This window comes from Haemaphysalis longicornis, unplaced genomic scaffold, assembly GCF_048455015.1.
Source record: "Haemaphysalis longicornis isolate Haplotype H1 unplaced genomic scaffold, Haemaphysalis longicornis Haplotype H1 scaffold_6, whole genome shotgun sequence".
NCBI lineage: Eukaryota > Metazoa > Arthropoda > Arachnida > Ixodida > Ixodidae > Haemaphysalis > Haemaphysalis longicornis.
The window spans coordinates 78316619-78334844 of NW_027526407.1; positions in this window are offsets into that span (position 1 = coordinate 78316619).

Below are 18226 nucleotides of genomic sequence, written 5' to 3' on the forward strand. Positions count from 1 at the left end.
CATCTTGTTTTGGAATAAGGCTCCGAATGTTGGTGAAACCAACAAGAATGTGGATGTTCCAGTAACTGGCATTTGGCAACTCAGTCTGTTGCATTTCAGTCACTCCTTAAAGTATGTTTTTAGCAAATTAAAGAAGGCAGAAATATTAAACTAACAGGAATTTCGCGTTACATGACGTCAGCAGTGGCGGAATAAACTGGTGGTGTGTAAACATTGTATTTGAGCTTGAGTGGGAGGGGAAGTGGTCAGCCTTCCACGTCGGGGAATCCGAGAGCCCCTTTTGATTCCCGCACTCGTTTCACTAGTGTAAGTTGTGCCGGTGCACAGCTTGTCGGAGCTGACTACCACTGCTAAAGGGTTGGGGAAGTGAAACGTGGTTGGGTGGAAACAGTAAACAAAATACATAGTGATCAGCGTGTTAGCTGCACCTTAGCTCATACGACTAAACACAACTAGAGGCAGTGGTGCAACCACACAGTCGTGTCTCTTAGTTGTGGCTTCGGTCAGTGATTTCCAAGCACCCAAACCCGGTCCCCTGACGTCAGAAAAACATGGCTAAAAAGCTGCTGGTGAGTCGGTACTGTTTCATCTACTTTACGTAACACTTGGATTACTTGTTTCAGTTTCCGTTAACATCGGCACTATTGCTATTTGGAGAAAGAATTGTCGCTAATGAACCAAACTAGTATTTCGTCCTCAGGGGTCCTCAGAGAAGTAAGGGGAAGCGGGCACCTTTTCCCTCATCCTGACTCCAGAGATTCGCGCTCAACGCACGGAGGAAATCCACGGGATCTTTTGTAATATGCACGAAGTTTTCTTATTCACACGCGTAAAATTTTCACCACCTTTCAATTTTTAGCTATAGGCACAACAAGATCACAACTTCACATGCTGCGCCTTATAAATTGCATGGCAGCACTGCATTGCTGCGCACCTGAAACGCAGAACGCCGTATGTATACAACATTATGTTCTCTACATTATCCCGTCTGTATACACCCAGGCGTAGGCAAACATGATGGAGGTCGCGCCTCATCGCCTGCGTTGCGTCGGCGCGTTAAACCCCACAATCAATCAAACATGATGGAGGCGAAAAACAAAACACCTTGTGTTGAGATTTCGGTCTCCAATAAAGAAATTTGCAGGACTGCTTGCCTAAGAGCCCAGTAGTAGGTTCGGGGAGTACTATGCGACCCTGGCGGCACCCACAATCAACAAAGGGGGTAGCGAGTCGTTATGCTCAATTTACCAGGACCGTTACCACAGGAAGTCGCTCCGTCTTAGCGCCATACACTCTTGCTTATGGCACCGAAGGCAAGTTACAACCAGGAACAACACAAAATCAAGTGAATTGCTATACGCCACGCTAGGAAACAGACAATAACCGTGCACATAGCAAGAAAAAACTTGGCGCAGCTCGCGCTAGTAGTGCAAGGCTGGAGAAACAGCTGGGCTGGTGGCCCCTATCCCTTCGTCGGAGATCCGGCAGTTGCACTTCAAAGGGATTTTCAAACTTGCCGCTGAAAGTTGTCCACGACTGGCTGGCCCGCATCATTTCGTCCGCAGCCTTTCACCGCTCTTCTGATGGAGGCGAAAAGCGAGAACGCCCTTGTGTCGAGATTTCGGAGTGGAGGAAACATCATAAGGTGGAAAAAAGTTATTCGGAACCCTTCTCTACGGCGTTCCTTATAGCCTGTGTAGATTCGACGTGCTAAACCCCATAATCAACCAATGAAATCGCAGCTTTTGAACATCCCAAAGTGGACCGCGCTAGCACGCACTAGAACCCGCGGCGACTGGCCTCGTGAATTCGGCGTTTGTGCTCCCCTCTTCAGGCGCGAACGCTGGTGAACTGGCGAGTAGACGAGTATGCAAGAGATCACGCCAAGAACGCTGGGCAGAGTGTTCTCGAAGGTCGAGCTGGCAGACGCTGGATGCTCCTCACGACGCGACGCTCACCTGCCCTTAGTGTTTTCTTTTGTAATTATTACGAGCTCCCCACATGGCGCAAGCCCACGCGCATGCCTGGCCGACGCCGAGCACTCCTCAGGCGGCTCACACTCATGTGGGTTCGGTCTTTTTTTGGTAATATTTTCTGGTAACGCTATACGGTGGAACTAAAAGCTTAAACAGCACTTAAGTCGAGCAAAGTGAACGGTTGAAGGAAAAGTTTGGTCTCGGAAAAACGCAGGCACACCATGAAGCGAGGAACTGGTGCCAGGAGCAACAATGCTTTAACATGGAAACGTACATTTCTGTGGAGTATCAGATGGTCGAAACACTCTGCAGACGACCGTCTCCCGACGCGAACGCCACTGCGGCACACAACGGAAACACGTCATGAAAGATCCCCTTCCGAGGCTCTATATGCTGCGCGTAAAGGATTAGAAGTGTAAATACTAGACCAGCAGGCAGATGCGGGCTGGAAGGCGTAGCGCAAAAAGCAGATTAACAGAAGTCGTAACAAGTTTTTGGCGCCACCTACTTACAAAATGAAAGGTGACTGTAAAAGGTAGTCTAGTAGAATGGCGTTGAGACGTCGCCCAACATTGGCTTTTGTCTTATGAGGCAAAAGAATACAAGCTGAAGTCTGGCAATTCTATCGTGAAAGTTCCCAAGAGTTTCCTGCCCCTCTGTAAACCGCTTGGAAACGCTTTGCTGACAAGGAAGACGAAAAAAAGTAGGCGAGATGGAAGCAACATCGTTCCATAGAAAGAAATGTGGGGCTACTACAATGCGTTTCCGCAGCAATCTAATGAGCGAAATACGTATTGGAAGGCAGGGTGCAAATAATGCCGTCAGATGGAGAGAAATAAAAAACAAAAAGCGCATGAATTTAATTCAATAGTCCATAAATTTTGCCTCTGAACTCTGGTATATTTCTAGCTTGTCTAAGATACCTTTTTTTTCTGAGGGACATTTATACTTGGACGATGTACATTTTATCCATAACGTTGTTTCGAACACTTCCAAACTCACCAACCACGTTGCCAGCATTTTCCGCTTGGTGCCAAGAGCATACAGGTGTCCCATCTAACTTTGCCAGACGAACGATGGTGGTCGGCGCAGCGCAATATCACACCACGCGTGGGGCAGCACTTCGAGCACAACTGAGAGTTTAACAACGTTCGTTTTCACTGGTAAGGCAGCCGCTGCCACGTTTTGTGCAGCTTGAGGTGCTCATTCCTGGCGTTCGCGTTTCCCCGTGGTTGTCCACGGAGTACATAAACACTTATGGCCGGGATCATAAGTACGTATCATTTGGCCTTTTTTCTGAGAAGCGTTTGTTGCCTGTTAATCCCTATCCCATTGTCCAGGCTACCTGAGCTTCTAGCATCCTACAACGGAGTTGCCTGTAAAGCGTGCACAACAGCACCCGGGGTATTATTGTGGTAAAGCAAACGTTCGCATTCATGAGGGACTTCCCCGCAGTGCTCGCACTACAACATTTATGGCGGCTACAGACTTAACAAACGCGAAGAGTGGCCGCTGCCTCGGCGTCATGATGACTGGTACTAAAAGTGATGTGTATTCAGAGCCGGAAGCAACACGTAGGGCCAGTTGAGAACGCAATGCGTAGGACGTGGTTATTTAAGTGAAGGATTGATTAGTGATAGATAGTAATGACCAGTGGAGTGGAATTATATATATGGTATAGGGTGAATCAAAAGTTGGTTACGATAGATTCAGATGGCCTAATATGAATGAATAATTAGTGATTGATTGTAATGAATATTCAGGTGGGATGAAGGTGGATTGAGATGGATTAGGGCAGATTATTACGAAGTAAGATTGGTTCAGGTGGATTCAGTTAGACGACGGTAGAGAATGAGTTGGATTAAGATGGAAATAAATGAATCAATATATATTAGATGGATTAGGGTGGTATTGAGTCAGATTAGGGAGAGATTAAAGTGAAATAAGATAAGTTATAGGCAATAGCGATAGATTAAGAAGGAATACGGACGGTGAAATACCGTGGCTGCTGTGTCGACGGGAGTGCGTATACATTAAAGGTACCCATCGAAATAGTATGCCAGGCTTTTGCGTTCAAAACACGTAGACAGACTTAAGTGTGCCGAATTTTTTTCCTTTAAGTGTCTAGGTATTCTTGATGTTTGAGAGCTAATAACGGACAGTTATCCTAAGCCAACCAATGTTTCGGATTTTAAGACAAGTTTGGAAATAGCCAATTTACTTTCGATTGTTTGTTCTTAATCCTTCTTTTCGGTAGGATCAAGTGCGAAACAGCAATTCAGGGATAGAAAAGTGCCTTCACAATGAAAAAAAAAAAACAGGGCGCCTGACGTCGTTGTATTGGTACTCTTAACTGAGAGCAGTCGCACCCAACGCCAAATGACCCGACATCATGCCTAACGTCTCGCTTTGTTGCCTAACCTCCAACTCTGGACTTTTCCTGTTCTTCGACCATGGGCCCAAGGATACAGTCAGGCGGCGAACCATTCCTAACAAACCTCCGTAAATGGAATCACGTGGACCTTCGATATGGCCTGGAGCCCGACATCAACGAGAAGACCACGATGACTGATTCTCTGCTTTCTGAGCCGCTGTCACCGGCACTGATCGATGCAAAGGTGGGCAGCAGTTCTGAGTTGAGTCTGATTATCGACCGCATGTTTAGGTCACTGCGCAGCTTCGGTTACAGGGCTTCTGACAGGTACAGAAACCAACACCCCGCCTTGCCTCTTCTGCACCACAGCCGTGCCGGCTGCCTTAAGCCATCCAGAGCTTGCTCATGGAAAACCATTTAAATTAAACGACTAAAACACGAAATTCCGTCTCAGTTTGTGCGGACCGTTTTCCGTAACGTTTTAAGTGCGCTGCCTGAAAAAAAATCAGCAGTAATGTAGACAAAATTCGCAGGGATTCCGGCGCCAATTGTCTTCGTTGTGAATTTTCTAGAGCCATATTTAGCTGTGTGTAGGCAAATATGTTGGGTTGCGTTATTTGTATAGTTGCGGTTTGCTTTTTTTGCCAATTTTATTCATTTGCTCTATTACAGTGATTAGTTGGGCTAATAAACATTGAAATAAGGTGGAGAGTAGGGTGCCACGAGCCCGCGCTGCTTCCAAGGCTATACTCACGAGGGCTTGGTGTTGTTCCGGCAATGATTAGCTCAGCGTGGTCGCCCATAGCTCAAGGGCGGTGTTTAGTCGAGGACGTGAGTTGTGAGGACGAGAGAAGACTGAGTGCTATGTGGTGAGGTTGTAATGCTGGCAGACGGGGCGGTAGAGGGAGGTGAATCTGTGGTTGCAATAGGTGCCGGTTTGCAGCCAGAGCCGGCTGTATGCCAGTTATGTATTTCTCAGCATGTGCCACGCTTAGTGTACGCTAATAATACGACATGATTGCGAGCGAAAAATAAACAAGCACCAAAGGAACAAACACTCCACAACGCTAGACGATTTCGTTATTCTGGTTTTAGTTAGCTTATTGCTATGTGTAAAAGCTACATGTTTTAGGGGCGAAGCTCTTTTTACTCGGGTCCCGTCCCGTGCGTCGTTGCTGCTGTATCCGGCACATTAACGATGATTGTGGCAGGATCCCCCTAGGGATTGGCCAACCAAAGATTGGCCGAAGAGGTCAAAACGTTCAACGCGTTAGATGCTACTCAATAAGGAGGAGATGAAGAAGAAGAGGTTGTCGTTCGTCGCCTGCGAGCTCAAGACACGTACCGAGGGTACGCGACACAAGACGGTCTGCAGAAGGCGACGGCCAAGGTGGCTAAAAAATCGCACACCTAATTCGCCAACTTATCCATGGAGATTCTCATCGTCCCAAAGAAGCCCTACATAATCACCACAAATATCGACGTTGTCGACTGGCTTGTCAACGGGTCGAGTCTTTATATGATGTGCGGGCGAATGTTTTACGGTTTTACCGATAGGCATTTTAACTTCGCCCCTCTCATCATCATTCACTTCGTGGAGATGGCAGGATTTTTTAGCGTGTGGGATACGTATTTTATATTTTGCAGGTCGAGTTTGACAATTTTACGTTTTAATTCTGGCTGTTTCCGTTTATTGAATTTCTCCGTGACTAATTATCTCTATCTACGTTATTTCAACGATGAAATGTATATCTCCGCCAAATATTCGTTTTGTGGAAATGCAGGGCGTTACACGGTTGGTGTGTTATCCCGATTTTGAAATTGCGGTTTCGGCTTGATGTTTGCGGCGAATATTATTTTCTTTTAAGGCAGCGTGTTAGGCTCCTGTTCTTATTTCGTAAGTTTAGCTTTATAATTTTTTGTTTTTGCATGTTTTGGCTTTTCAAAATTCTCTTCCTCCAATCATCTTCATTTAAGCTATTGTAACGGCTCAGTGGGTTAACTTTGCCATTTCTGCCTTTGTATGCAAATGAGGGGCATTCCACGGTTGTCTTGTTTTCACTACTTAATTACTCTTGTTCTGGTTTGCTTTTTCGGGGCATTTTTCTGCTTGCCTTCGTTTTGTGAGAGCGGTGTATAATAGACGTTCGAGCTTTCTTTATCGATTTCATGTATATTTTATTTATCTACTTTTATTGTTTCTGGTTTCTTAACTTCCTTCGACCAGTTATCACTATTTACATTACTACTACGACTAACGGTCTTAATTTGGCTTATTATTCATTTCTATGTAGACACCAGGGTTACACGAATGAGATTGGGGGTATCAGCAAAAAATACTAATTAGCAAAATGTTTAAGAAGGGGGCCTTCGCCTCCCCAAAGAACAGCTGTGTAAAGCGGACGGGACGCTTTTTTCTTGATGCCTTCGCGTAGGCGGGGTGATCAATTAAGATCTACCCTCCGGGGTGTCTCCGTGGACAAGGCGTTGTGCTGCTGAGCCCAATGACATTGTGGGTTCGATACCACCCGTGGCGGCCGCTCTTCAGAACGAGGCGAAAAGCAAAAACACCCGTGTGTTCGAGATTTGGGCGCACATTGAAGATCCCCATGTGAACAAAATTAATCCCGAGACCTCCACTATCGCGCGCTTCACAGGCGGCGTGTTGTGTCGATGCGTTAAAACCTTTAATTTAATCCGTCGCTCTTCTTGTGGGGGCGGTACGGGCCTACCCTTGCAAGAATTCTTGTACACAACCTTCGCAAATGCCTACAGACTCGCGACCTTCCGTTTCCTTTAATTGAGCAGCGACGCCTAGATTATGTGTGGACTGTGAATCGCGCGTACGAGCAGCGTAGATTGATATCCCTAAGGAGGACGGGCTTGCAGTGGCCGCAGGCAGGAAGTAGGCCTCTTGTGAAGTCTGTAAAAGCGCGTGCACTGAGTCAAGCGCCCGGCCATGAACAGCCCGCGCATGGTCGAGTGTACGTGCCGGCTAGTGCTTAACGAGGAAAACTCTATGAGCAGGCGTTCTTCTTTCCTAACAAGACGCATACTGGAAGTCGGCGTTCACGGTCACAACCCTCCCTAAGAAATGGTTTTAAGGACTTCAAGGGAGCTGCATGAGTTCTGCAGCTGGCGGCCCATGTGACGTAGCCACGGCTCTTCCGTTAGTCACTGATTCCGACCGTTCGACAGCTGCGGGTTAGCACTGGGCGAGTATCGCCTCTTCTGTTTTCTACACTCCAGATTGACCGGAAGATTACTTGACGTACGCCGAGGCTTTTGGAATTTAACTTGCAGACCTCCTCCATTTCAGACGAGGCAAGCAAGCATTCACAGCGAGCATATAGGCACTGAACAGGAGCGTGAGCAAGGCATCTTTTTTTCGCCATGCCGCAACGTAGTCAGGATTGGTCCGTCAACAGACACCCGCGCTGCCAGGCAAAGCTGTCCGTCGATGGTGTCTAGTCCGTCCTTCCAGAAGCAGCGCTCACAGCGAGGATCGTGGAGTGCAGAAGTGAAGAGAGGCACGGCATGAAGCTAATTTCGGTTCATAGATAGCAGGGAGTGGAATTAAGCACAAACCTTCGGTCATCGAATGGAGAATTCCGTGTGGTTTGAAGAACGGGGAATCCAATGCGCACCAAACAACGCAAACAGGTGCGAGGAAACGGAGAGACACTTAGCTGGTTTCCGCAACGTTTTCTACATTTAAAAATGACGAGGAGCCACGCTTAGGCGTTTCGCTAAGAAGCAACACAACCCTGAACGATTCCTCCTGTTTTTGATTTCCACGAACTCAATTCTAGCTGCGGCGCCGCCGGAACAACACGCGCGCGAGTCTGCGAGGAGCGTTCCCGCGCGTTCGTGTGTAACGACGTCTCCGCTCGGTTTCACGAGCGCGGCGGGTGAGGCGACGGCAGCGACTTTGGACGGGTCCATTGACCGCCCCCAATCCAGGGGGCAGAGTGCGCGGAGGGAATGCGCGCTTCGGGAGCTGCGCCGAGGAATCGCAGTTGTGTGCGACGGAGAGGGTGCAGTCCACTCTCGGCTCCAAGGAAGGAAGGGCGGATCAACAGCTCAGCGGTGATATCCCGACCTCACTCGAACAGGAGCAGCCTCATGCTGGGGGAGGGTGCAGCAAAGAACCAAGTGAGAGAGAGATAAAAAGAAAGAGGGAGGGAGGGTGGAATGTGAGAGAAAGAGAGGGAAGTGAGAGAAGTAAGTCATGGCCACGTCGCAGCGCGAGTGGAAAAGGATCAGGAGAAGAGGCTGCGGAGCTGGAGGAGGAAGAGATGAAGCGATGCCTGACGCTGTTCGTCGCCGTCACGCTCGTTTCTCGAGATGAAATTACAGGGCGTGAATGGGGCAGGTCAGGTTAGAATACGTCACTACCTCCTCGTCGAAAGCATTTCACTGGCAGCAAAAGGCACGAGCTCGCGCAAGAACACCGAGCTGAGTAAGAATCTCTTCTCTTATTAGAGAGAGAGAGAGAGAGAGAGAGAGAGCAAAGCTGAGGTAGGTGGGGATGTTGGTTTGACAGAAGCAAAAGAAACTGAACAATTTCATTGTCATAGGAATGGGTAAAACAAAAAAGCGAAATGTGCAGCCAAATCCGTACCTGAGCATGATTTGCGGGTCGGCGGTTGTCTTGTGGGTGTGCCTGGAGAGCGACGTCCTACTGGCTGGTCGCTTCAGCAATGATGTACTGGCGTCATTTCCGTGACCCATATGACGTCAGTGGAATCTCGATGTATCCCGGCATAAAACACTTTTGCGTTAAAATATAAAACCCGAAAAACGAACAACCCTAAGTTTAACCTCATAAAGGGGTTAACATAGCACAAAGACGACGATACACAAGGAAGAGATGACAGGACAAGCGCTGATCATCTCTTCCGTGATCATTTGATCATTTCCCGTCATCTCTTCCTTGTGTGTCATCGTCTTTGTGCGCTATTAACCCCTTTATGGTGCTACACCAACTAGCCCACCAAGTAATCCTAAGTATAACGTACTTAGGTTGCTTCCCCGCAAGAAGACCCTTTGTGCTGGGGTGCATCCTTTACAGGCCACTTGCTTCCTTGTACTGGTGTGATTTCAGTTACTGATGTGACGTCAGTGAAGTCTTTGTGCAAACTGGAATAACAAACTTTCATGGGAAAATCGTTTAGGTATTCGGAACGCGTCCGATGCATGAACTTTCCAGTGCGTGCCATGGTGGCTTCACCCCATGACCCGGCAAGCCGCCGCACACGGTTCGCGCGTACTTCGGATGCTCTTGCGGCATCGGCGGCATATATAAAAAATAAAAATGTGGAAGAATATAAAATTCAAGAATCGAGGCACTTGTAGGATACAACAACGTAAAATGACTACTTTAGGCTTTTTGAATCTCACTGAATTTCGCTTGTATCTCTTAGCGTCGCTGCGACCTTGTTATTCTTGTTCCGCGCTCGGTCGTGCCAGCGGTCGACCCACAAAGACTTTCTTTTATTTCAAAAACATTCGATGGTGTTGAAGCGTTCAAGCAAACAGGCACTATCTCGAGGCAGCCTACTTAGGCCTTTCCTTGTAGCATATCTGCCTTCCTAAATTAGTGATTATTGCCACTGATACCCTTTCCTTTATTCTTTACTGGAAGACAGGCGTAGAAAGATAGTATTGGACAATGAAAGGTGACTCTGGGTATTATTAGGTAGGCTTGTATCGTAGAAAAGTGAGCATTAAACTCTACTATTTTTGTATTTATAGAGACTTTCATGGCTTTCCTGCAACATTTGAGGGAATAGCGAGATGAGATACTCTGTGGAGGATAAAAAATGGCCGCGTATCTGCTCCTTTCGTTGCAAATATCAGCGAAAGACGATAGTCGACTGGCACCCCTGCCAAGTAAAGGCCTACCTTCCCTTTCCCGCTCACCTCTCATGCTGTTCCTCTCCCGTCTTGTTCAGCCTAAGATAACATGCTAGAGGTTTTCTCAAGTCAATTTAAATTTACCGCATTGTACTGCTCCAAGTCGGGTGTCTCGATGCCGTAAGGCGGAGACGTGCGTGAACTGAGGCACCCTACTACAGCATTTATAAACCACGATGCCCTACTGCACGACCGTCCCAAGCGGAACGTGGATCCCATCTAGTGGAACCTTTCGTTGCTATTTCTGTTTGATTTCTTAAATGCCGCGAGGAGGTAGCGCTGGCAACTGCAGGCGACGGTTTTCTGCCGTCGAAGAAGTATTTCATTCGCTATCGCAAAAACAAAGCATCCATAATTTGTTAACAAAAGAACACTGCAAATATCACTCATTTTTTTGTTTTTCTGCCTTATATTTGCGTAATGTCTTGTCCTTGTTCAACAATGTTGACAAGTATGAACACTAACTCCGGTCTTAGACGTTGAGATTTGGCTGTGAGTATATAACAATATAGCGCAAATTTTATTTCACTTTGGTCGGGTGGCTCAATCGAGTCACAGACAGACAGACTGATAGACCTAAATTTCTGCGGTTTAGTAGCCCAACAAATACTATCGTCTTTAAAACCCTAACGTTATCAATAAATTAGACGAGATCGTCACGAGAGTTGGATGTTTCTAAGCACAGCAATTTGACAGTAATGCTGAAATAATAATAATGTTTCTAACGGGTGGATGCTGAGGAAGTCGTGCAAGGCTTGAACAATAGCGAAGATGGAGGATTACTTTCTACGTAAGCCAGAAGGATATGCCACCACGCATTGTATTAGGTGTGTCTCATGTCTATAACTGGCGGGCCGCAGCTAGCGGGCCGGCTCTTCTACGAAGCCGAGCGCATGTAGAGTAGCGCTTGATGGCAGCGTCAAGGCTATGCCCAGCTGCGGCACAGTGGTTCACGGCGCATACACGGCTTTTCCGGAGTCGTGCCGAGGTCCCAAGTAGCTGGTGCTGCGCCATATGTGACGTCCCGGATTACTAGGTTGTGGGTAAATGGGGGGAGTAACTGTTACTCGGAATTTCACGTTGCGCGCCAATAATTACGGCCAGCTACGAAACGTTTGGTGTTAAAAACGAGAACTGGTACGTGGTGCCTCCGGCACTCCACTCACGGTACGGTGGGTCGGTACTTTATTACTCAGATCATACCTGATCGATGGCGAGGTTGACTAGAACAAACCATAAAATAAACCATGAAAATTCGACGGTCTTTCCATTACACCATTCGCATCCCATAAACGGATCAAATGCTAACTTTTCATCGGTTGTGGCTACACGAACCACGTCCCTGTGAATCTTAAGATTTCGCGTAAATACAAAGGGATAAAGTGTTTTTTGTGAAATGTCGGCTTTAAGATCTCGAAGGCTATAAAATGCGTAGTCAAGAAGGTGATCTGGCTACAATGTGGTTTTAACAGCTCCATGAAACAAGAATATATCGAAGGTCAATGCACGCGCGCTCTCCACATTTTTGTTCAGCGCACTCCTCTCGCTCGCTCTGTTAACAGATAGACTCGACTTCGGGAATGCAAGCGAAAATTTGGCCGCAATGCTTACGAATTAAAAATAGCACTTACTCCGCGGTGTGAAAAAGGCTCGTCATCGCAGCGAAATAAATGCTCGCCATAGAACAGAATGTACCGGAGCGCTGTACAAAACAAGTGCAAGAAACAAAACACAGTTGTTTTGTATTTTGCAACTTCACATAGTTCTCGGTGAATTGCTTTAATAAGGCTACACTTTATGCTAGCAGACAAGCATAGGGCTGACAGTTTCACGGCGGCTTCATGATGCAGCTGGAACGGCTCAGGAGCGGCTGATTCATGCCATTTGCATTTATACTACGAGTGAGAGTTATCCATGATAGCTACCGGGGTAGAACTCCCCAAGATAATACAGTAGTTGAAGCAGTCTAACGTCATAGAATTTGTTTCTGGGTGGTCAGGATAAAGCACACGTCATAGCTCTTTTTAGCGACGATACTCCTCCCGTAAAAGCCCATGTATTGACGCAAGACGGGAATTTTTAAATGTTTACAGCTCCATGGTGACCTAAACAAGACAAGTGAATTTAATCCGGCATAATCATAGCGTCTTACTGCATTCCAAATCCAATATGAAAGTATCTACATTAGACTGAGAGCTACGGATCATTCGCGAGAACGTGGGGTTTGCCGCAGAACTTATTCGGTCCACTTTCTGTCTACGGACCCCAGACATGATTGAGACATCTCGGGGCAATGCTACACAAATCGCTGTAAAACGAAGGTAGTGCAAGAGGAACATTAAAAACCGCCACCTTGTTCTATCTCTCGGGATAATTTGTGAGATGATAGTTTCAACTACCATCGCTGGTGGCGTCACAACAAACCTGACAAACAAACAAACTAATAAAAGTATCTCGTACGGCGAGGAAATGCCGTTCGAGGGGCACGCAGACAAGTGACGCCTCCAGCAATTCCGTCGTCGCTACGCTCGCAACAGACACGCGCACGCGTACACGCAGTGTTTCCTTCCGCGCACAAGGTGTTACACGCTCAGATGCATGGTGCCTGGGATGGAGGCATGTCGAGCGCAGCGTTCTACGTGTATAGCGGCGTCGCGCCGCTGTGTCGGCGTGTGCGTTGACTGCAGAGTCGCTGATCTCAAAGGACGTGCTTCAGAAGCGCGGAGAGAAACACGGGTCTTTCACATTGTGGTTGTTGGGCTCTCCAACTTCCAAGTTAGGAATGCGGGCAAATAAAAAATAATAAAGTTCTTTAATGGCGAGAAACCAAGGGAGCGCGAAAAATAGCTCGATGATGCTAAACGCCTCTTGGTTCAAATCGCGGCGCTGCCTCTTCAATCAAAGTTTTCTGGCGATGTCATTTCCGTGACGGATATGACGTCAGTAAGATCTTGGTGGACTCCAGCATAAAACACTGTGATTATAAAAAAAGAATAAAATTAGGCTAGATATTGTTACGTGGCGGAATAACGATGACACGAACCATGATTGATGGAGGTGATGATTTTATGGGCGACAGCCATCTTGGCGCGAGCACGGCTATATCACACGATAGGCTTCATCTTCTTCGAAGGTGGGCAAACATGGCGGCCTGTGTAATTTTTTACTTCTTCGTCCCTTCCTCGTGACAACATCTAGAATAATCTAACCGCATATCTGCTTTCTTCGCTGCAAATTTGTCGAAAGACGATAGCCATCTGCCGCCTGTGCCATGTAATTCCGTCGCCTTTCTCCAACGTACCCCTCCAACGTACTCCATAATCTTTTTTTCAAGGCATCCACATAAGATTGAGAACTATACAGATGATTAGCGAGAACTGGCGAGGAAAATTATTTCGTGTCGACTCGACCCGTGTGCGGTGGAATATCAGCCACCGCATGAGGGTGGCTGCGAACAGCTTCGCCGTAAAACTATAGTGCCCGCACCTCCTCGAGCAGTGAACAGGCGCTTAGGAAGGCGGAAAAATGATACCGTGATTATAACCGTAGGTTATGCGAATAGTGGAAATTCTGGATCCCGATTTGGTGAATTGGAGAGCTTCCACGGTTGCCACAAGCTGCACCGGCGTGAACAAGCACGGTTATTAGAGAATCGGCAACGACAGGGCTGACCCTCTCGCGACCGTAAAGTTAGGGCTGTGGTTGCTGAAAGGTGGCGCGGTGTGGTGAAAATAGGCTTACAATTCCCATTATCAGAGCGATATGCAAAATAATGATATTGGTTTTTGAGGTGAAGATATACAGCTTATAAGATCGCACTGAACCCGTAGCTTATGTGTCTATAAGGTACCAAAAGTTTCCCTCATTAAGTATGCTGATGTTAATGACACAATTCCATTTCATTTATTGCTCCCCCTTTTTCTCTGTGTGATATTCTGTTTTTACATGGGCGAGTTTCTGAAAAACTTGTTCTTTCAAATAAAACAAGGATGTATATATAGTCCCTTGTAACTACTGAACCATACCGACTCCAGTACGACCCTGAAGGACGTTGTGTCCACAAAATAGTGACCAGGAATTTGCAGCTACGAACCGCAATCAGTGGCGCAGGAGATATTAAAATAACAGTCATAACTGCTTGAACTAAATGTCAGAATTGAAGTGGTCTAATTGAAAGGAAGCAGCGGTCGTACTGCAGTCGCACAGTTATGTTTATTGCCTGCCATTTTCGTCAAAGTCCCGCCGTCTCATGAAATATTCTCTGGAGCGTCATAGCTCCAGTCTGAAAATTTATTGGTCAGTCACAACTCTCTTTATTTAATACATACATACTGCCAGCTCCCTCGTGGTGGCCACCTCTTGTGTTTTTATTCATTTCTATATTAATTGGTCAGGGTATGTGCAAATATTAACATGATTGTTTCCATAGGTGGCCATTTTGTGAATGAACCAAACCATTTGTCCCCGTCCTTTCCTTAAAGAGAACATCTCTGTTAGCACAAAATAATACCACTGGTTTACTGCCTTTAGATAAGTACATTACAGCAAGCATATTCACCTTCATCGTATTCACTTTCCCACTCTGCGGGCATGCTCTACTGCAGTCTAGCGTGCCTAAAGAAAGAATTCCGAATCATATAGCGCAATTTGAATCGACCATGCAGCTAACGACGACCTGATTCCGTTTTTCGTAATGTAAGGAAGCGTTTTGTGAAGACACGATTAGGGGCCAGAAGAGGCATACTGCTGCGTATTTGTAACTGAGCTATTCTGTTTAGGACAGAGGATCACGCATTCAACTTTTGGGAGCCGCTCCGAGGTAATAGCTCTCAATGGGCTTCCTCGCATAAAAAGATATCAGTATAGTTACTGCGCTCTATTGTTGCACTAGATACAATGCACACCGCAGCTTTATGCATACTAACTCACCCCTATAGTTCAGCTTAACGACAATGCACTCCATTCAAAAACCCATTCAGCTAACAATAAAAGTCTAGCGAATGGCGAGATGGAAGATACATTTGACTCAAATGTTTTTGGTCTGCGCAGTGACATCCCGCAATGCAACGTGACGTTCTGTATTGCGCAATGACACAACACGGATCGCATTTTCGAGGCAAACGACATGTCATCCGCCAAGTTTGCTTTGTTGGCGGCATGAATTAGTTGGTCGAGTACACTGGGGTGGAGCTTAAGCACCGGATTATCTTAGAGTCCTTTTAGCAGGAACTGGACTTGCGGGAAAGCTTTGGAACAGGATTTAGGCTTAAAAAGCCAGGGAGCGATAGTAGAGACCAATTCCATTCTGCGAGAAAGAGGGAAAAAATAAGTTTCCTTTGGCGTTGGTGCCGAACAAGATGAAAGGAGATTGATCGGCACATAGCATGAGCCATTGAGTATCACCACCGCATCGTATTATCACGCGATGCTTAAAGGCCCCCTGAGACCAGTATCAACAAGTCCGTCATTTTGTCTTAGAAATTTTGGGTCGATATCCTGATTTTTTTTACCCTAACTAAATAAGGAGTAATTAGTCATTTTTATAAGCAAACGATGTCTCCTATTCTGGCTATCAAGGGAACGGGCTCGTTGAGAGAGTTCCTTCAACTCTGCACAAAAGAAAATTTGAGGACTTTTGGTATGCTTTCGTGAACAGCTACTTGCATGTATTTTCAGGATCAAGACAGCTTTCAGTTCTATAGTAGAAAAAAAGGTCCTGTACTAATGCATACTTTACCTGTTTATCAAGTTAGAGCTCATGTGCAAAACGGCAAGCATCTGCGGGTAAAATTTCTTTATGATTTGAACATAAAACGTATATTAGCTAATCCTGCACAATCATAATGTGACAGGCTCTGCAGGCACCAAGCTTTTACTTTCAGGATCCCAAACACAGGCGGGGCACATATTTCGGTATAACTCATCATACTAACCCGCGCTTGTATAATTCATATATGTTTCAAATATCGCTGTCGTTAAACAAGTAGTGAATGGCTGCTGGGAGTGTCACATATAAAAAAACATTGAATGTCGACAGCCCAAACGTATAGCGTTGTACGAGATAAGTTGTTCGGGTCCACCAATTTATAAGATGTGCAATTTTTCTTCGGTGAATTGCATATTTGAACATATTCCTAATAGTACAGGAACTTTTGGAAGTACATGTATAACCACTACTCGCGAGCGCTAGACACACAAAGTGATGTACCGTAAGCATATTTCCGGCGCTACATGCTTATGAAAGCAGAAGACAGGGCCAAGCAAGAAACTATCTGTAGAAAAATCCACTTCTACCTTTCGTCTCGCAGAACCGCAGGTACACCAAGGCTGAGTGTTGTGTGGGTGATGGGAGCTGCGGAAAAAATCCATATGCAAGGATATGCGCATCAATAATCAGACCTGCAAGTTACATTTTACAGATATGTCACTGTTAGGTGTTATTTTGGGTATCGTTTGCCTGAGATCCTCGACGAAGTTCATGGACATTCCAGTTAAGATAAATTCCTCACCCGAGTGGCCAAATTATCAAACGGGAGGGCAGCGCCTTTCACTCTATTTTTTTTTAAATACGCTCGTGTTTATGGTCCACACAGGTTGAATTGCTTCTGTGCGATTAGCTAGAATGTTACAAAATGAAAACGATGGTGTGTTTTTTGTTTAATATTCCACAAGTGGTAATACTTCATAAGCATCCTCCACCGCCACAAAAAAAAAACATGAGCAAGTAGTTTCAGCGCGAGCGAATTTTGCTAGTTCTTTTGTCACTTATAAAAAATATTTTAAGGCCAGAATTGAGGGTCCACTTTCGGCGCGCACACATGTTGTCAGAGTTTTTTAGTGCAATGAACTGACGGCAACACTGTTGATGGGTGGTCAAAGTGGTTCGGCCGCAGCAACTCGTACGCAGTTGGATGTTGTCATGTTTTGTTTTACCCTGTTTCCAAAGGCATTCGAACTATGCAAGAAATAAACACGCTGCAACGGGAGACGTCGTAAAAGTTGGGTGTGTTAGCGCTTGTAATATATTTTCAAAAATCCTTGAAAATAAATTTGTTTATATGTTCCTCTGTTTAACCATGCTCTGCGTGCCTATTTCCTTGAGTACTTAGTACAAATTTAGCAGCCCCGCAACAGAAGACAGAATCATAATAATTTGCGCAACCCATGTTAGGAGCATAAACATGATATGGAATGACGTAGAAAAACAAACAATAAGCAAACATGGAAACCGCACTCGCACTTAAGGAACACTAAAAGCTTCAGGATGTAACCACGTTTAGCAAACTCCATATTTTACTGCTGAAGAATCGCATCTTTCAGCTTGCAAACGAGGCGAAACTCAAAACAAGTTAAAATTACGGCAATTTTAAACGAGGAAAAGGAAGCAATCGCTGCGCAAGAGAAGTTACGCCCATCTTAGAGGCAAATAATGAAACTTCGTGGCCGCTACTTAGAGCGGCGGTGGAAGCAACGGTCCCCTTTGTTTGCAGCAATTTAGCTCGTAATCGCGTCTGCTCCCTAATTGTGATGAACAGGGCCCTCATTCCCCCGTTGTGTCCCGTGAAAGCCCGACGCGGTGCGGCACGTCCTGCATTCGCATTTTTTAATTATTTCGCGGCTCTCTCAGATACACTGAGTGTGCAGGGAGCACTCCTGCCTCCTGTTGATGCGTAACCAGAACCAACCCGCAAGATTAGGAGTTCCTCCGGGGATACTAACTAACGTAGTTGTGGCGGTTTTCAAAAAACAGGATTTTAAAGGAGGCCCGGATGCGGTTTAAAGCTAACGTGTTGATAAAAGGTTGGACCCTGTCACGGGCAGCAAAATTTACAGCAGTTAATTTGAGAAAACATCATTAATGACACGTATTTCGCGTAGAAAGCTTGGAAGATGTCATGTCTCTGTGCAGCCCTTTAAACGCAAATGGATATTCGGTTGGCAGAGAATGCGTTACCGC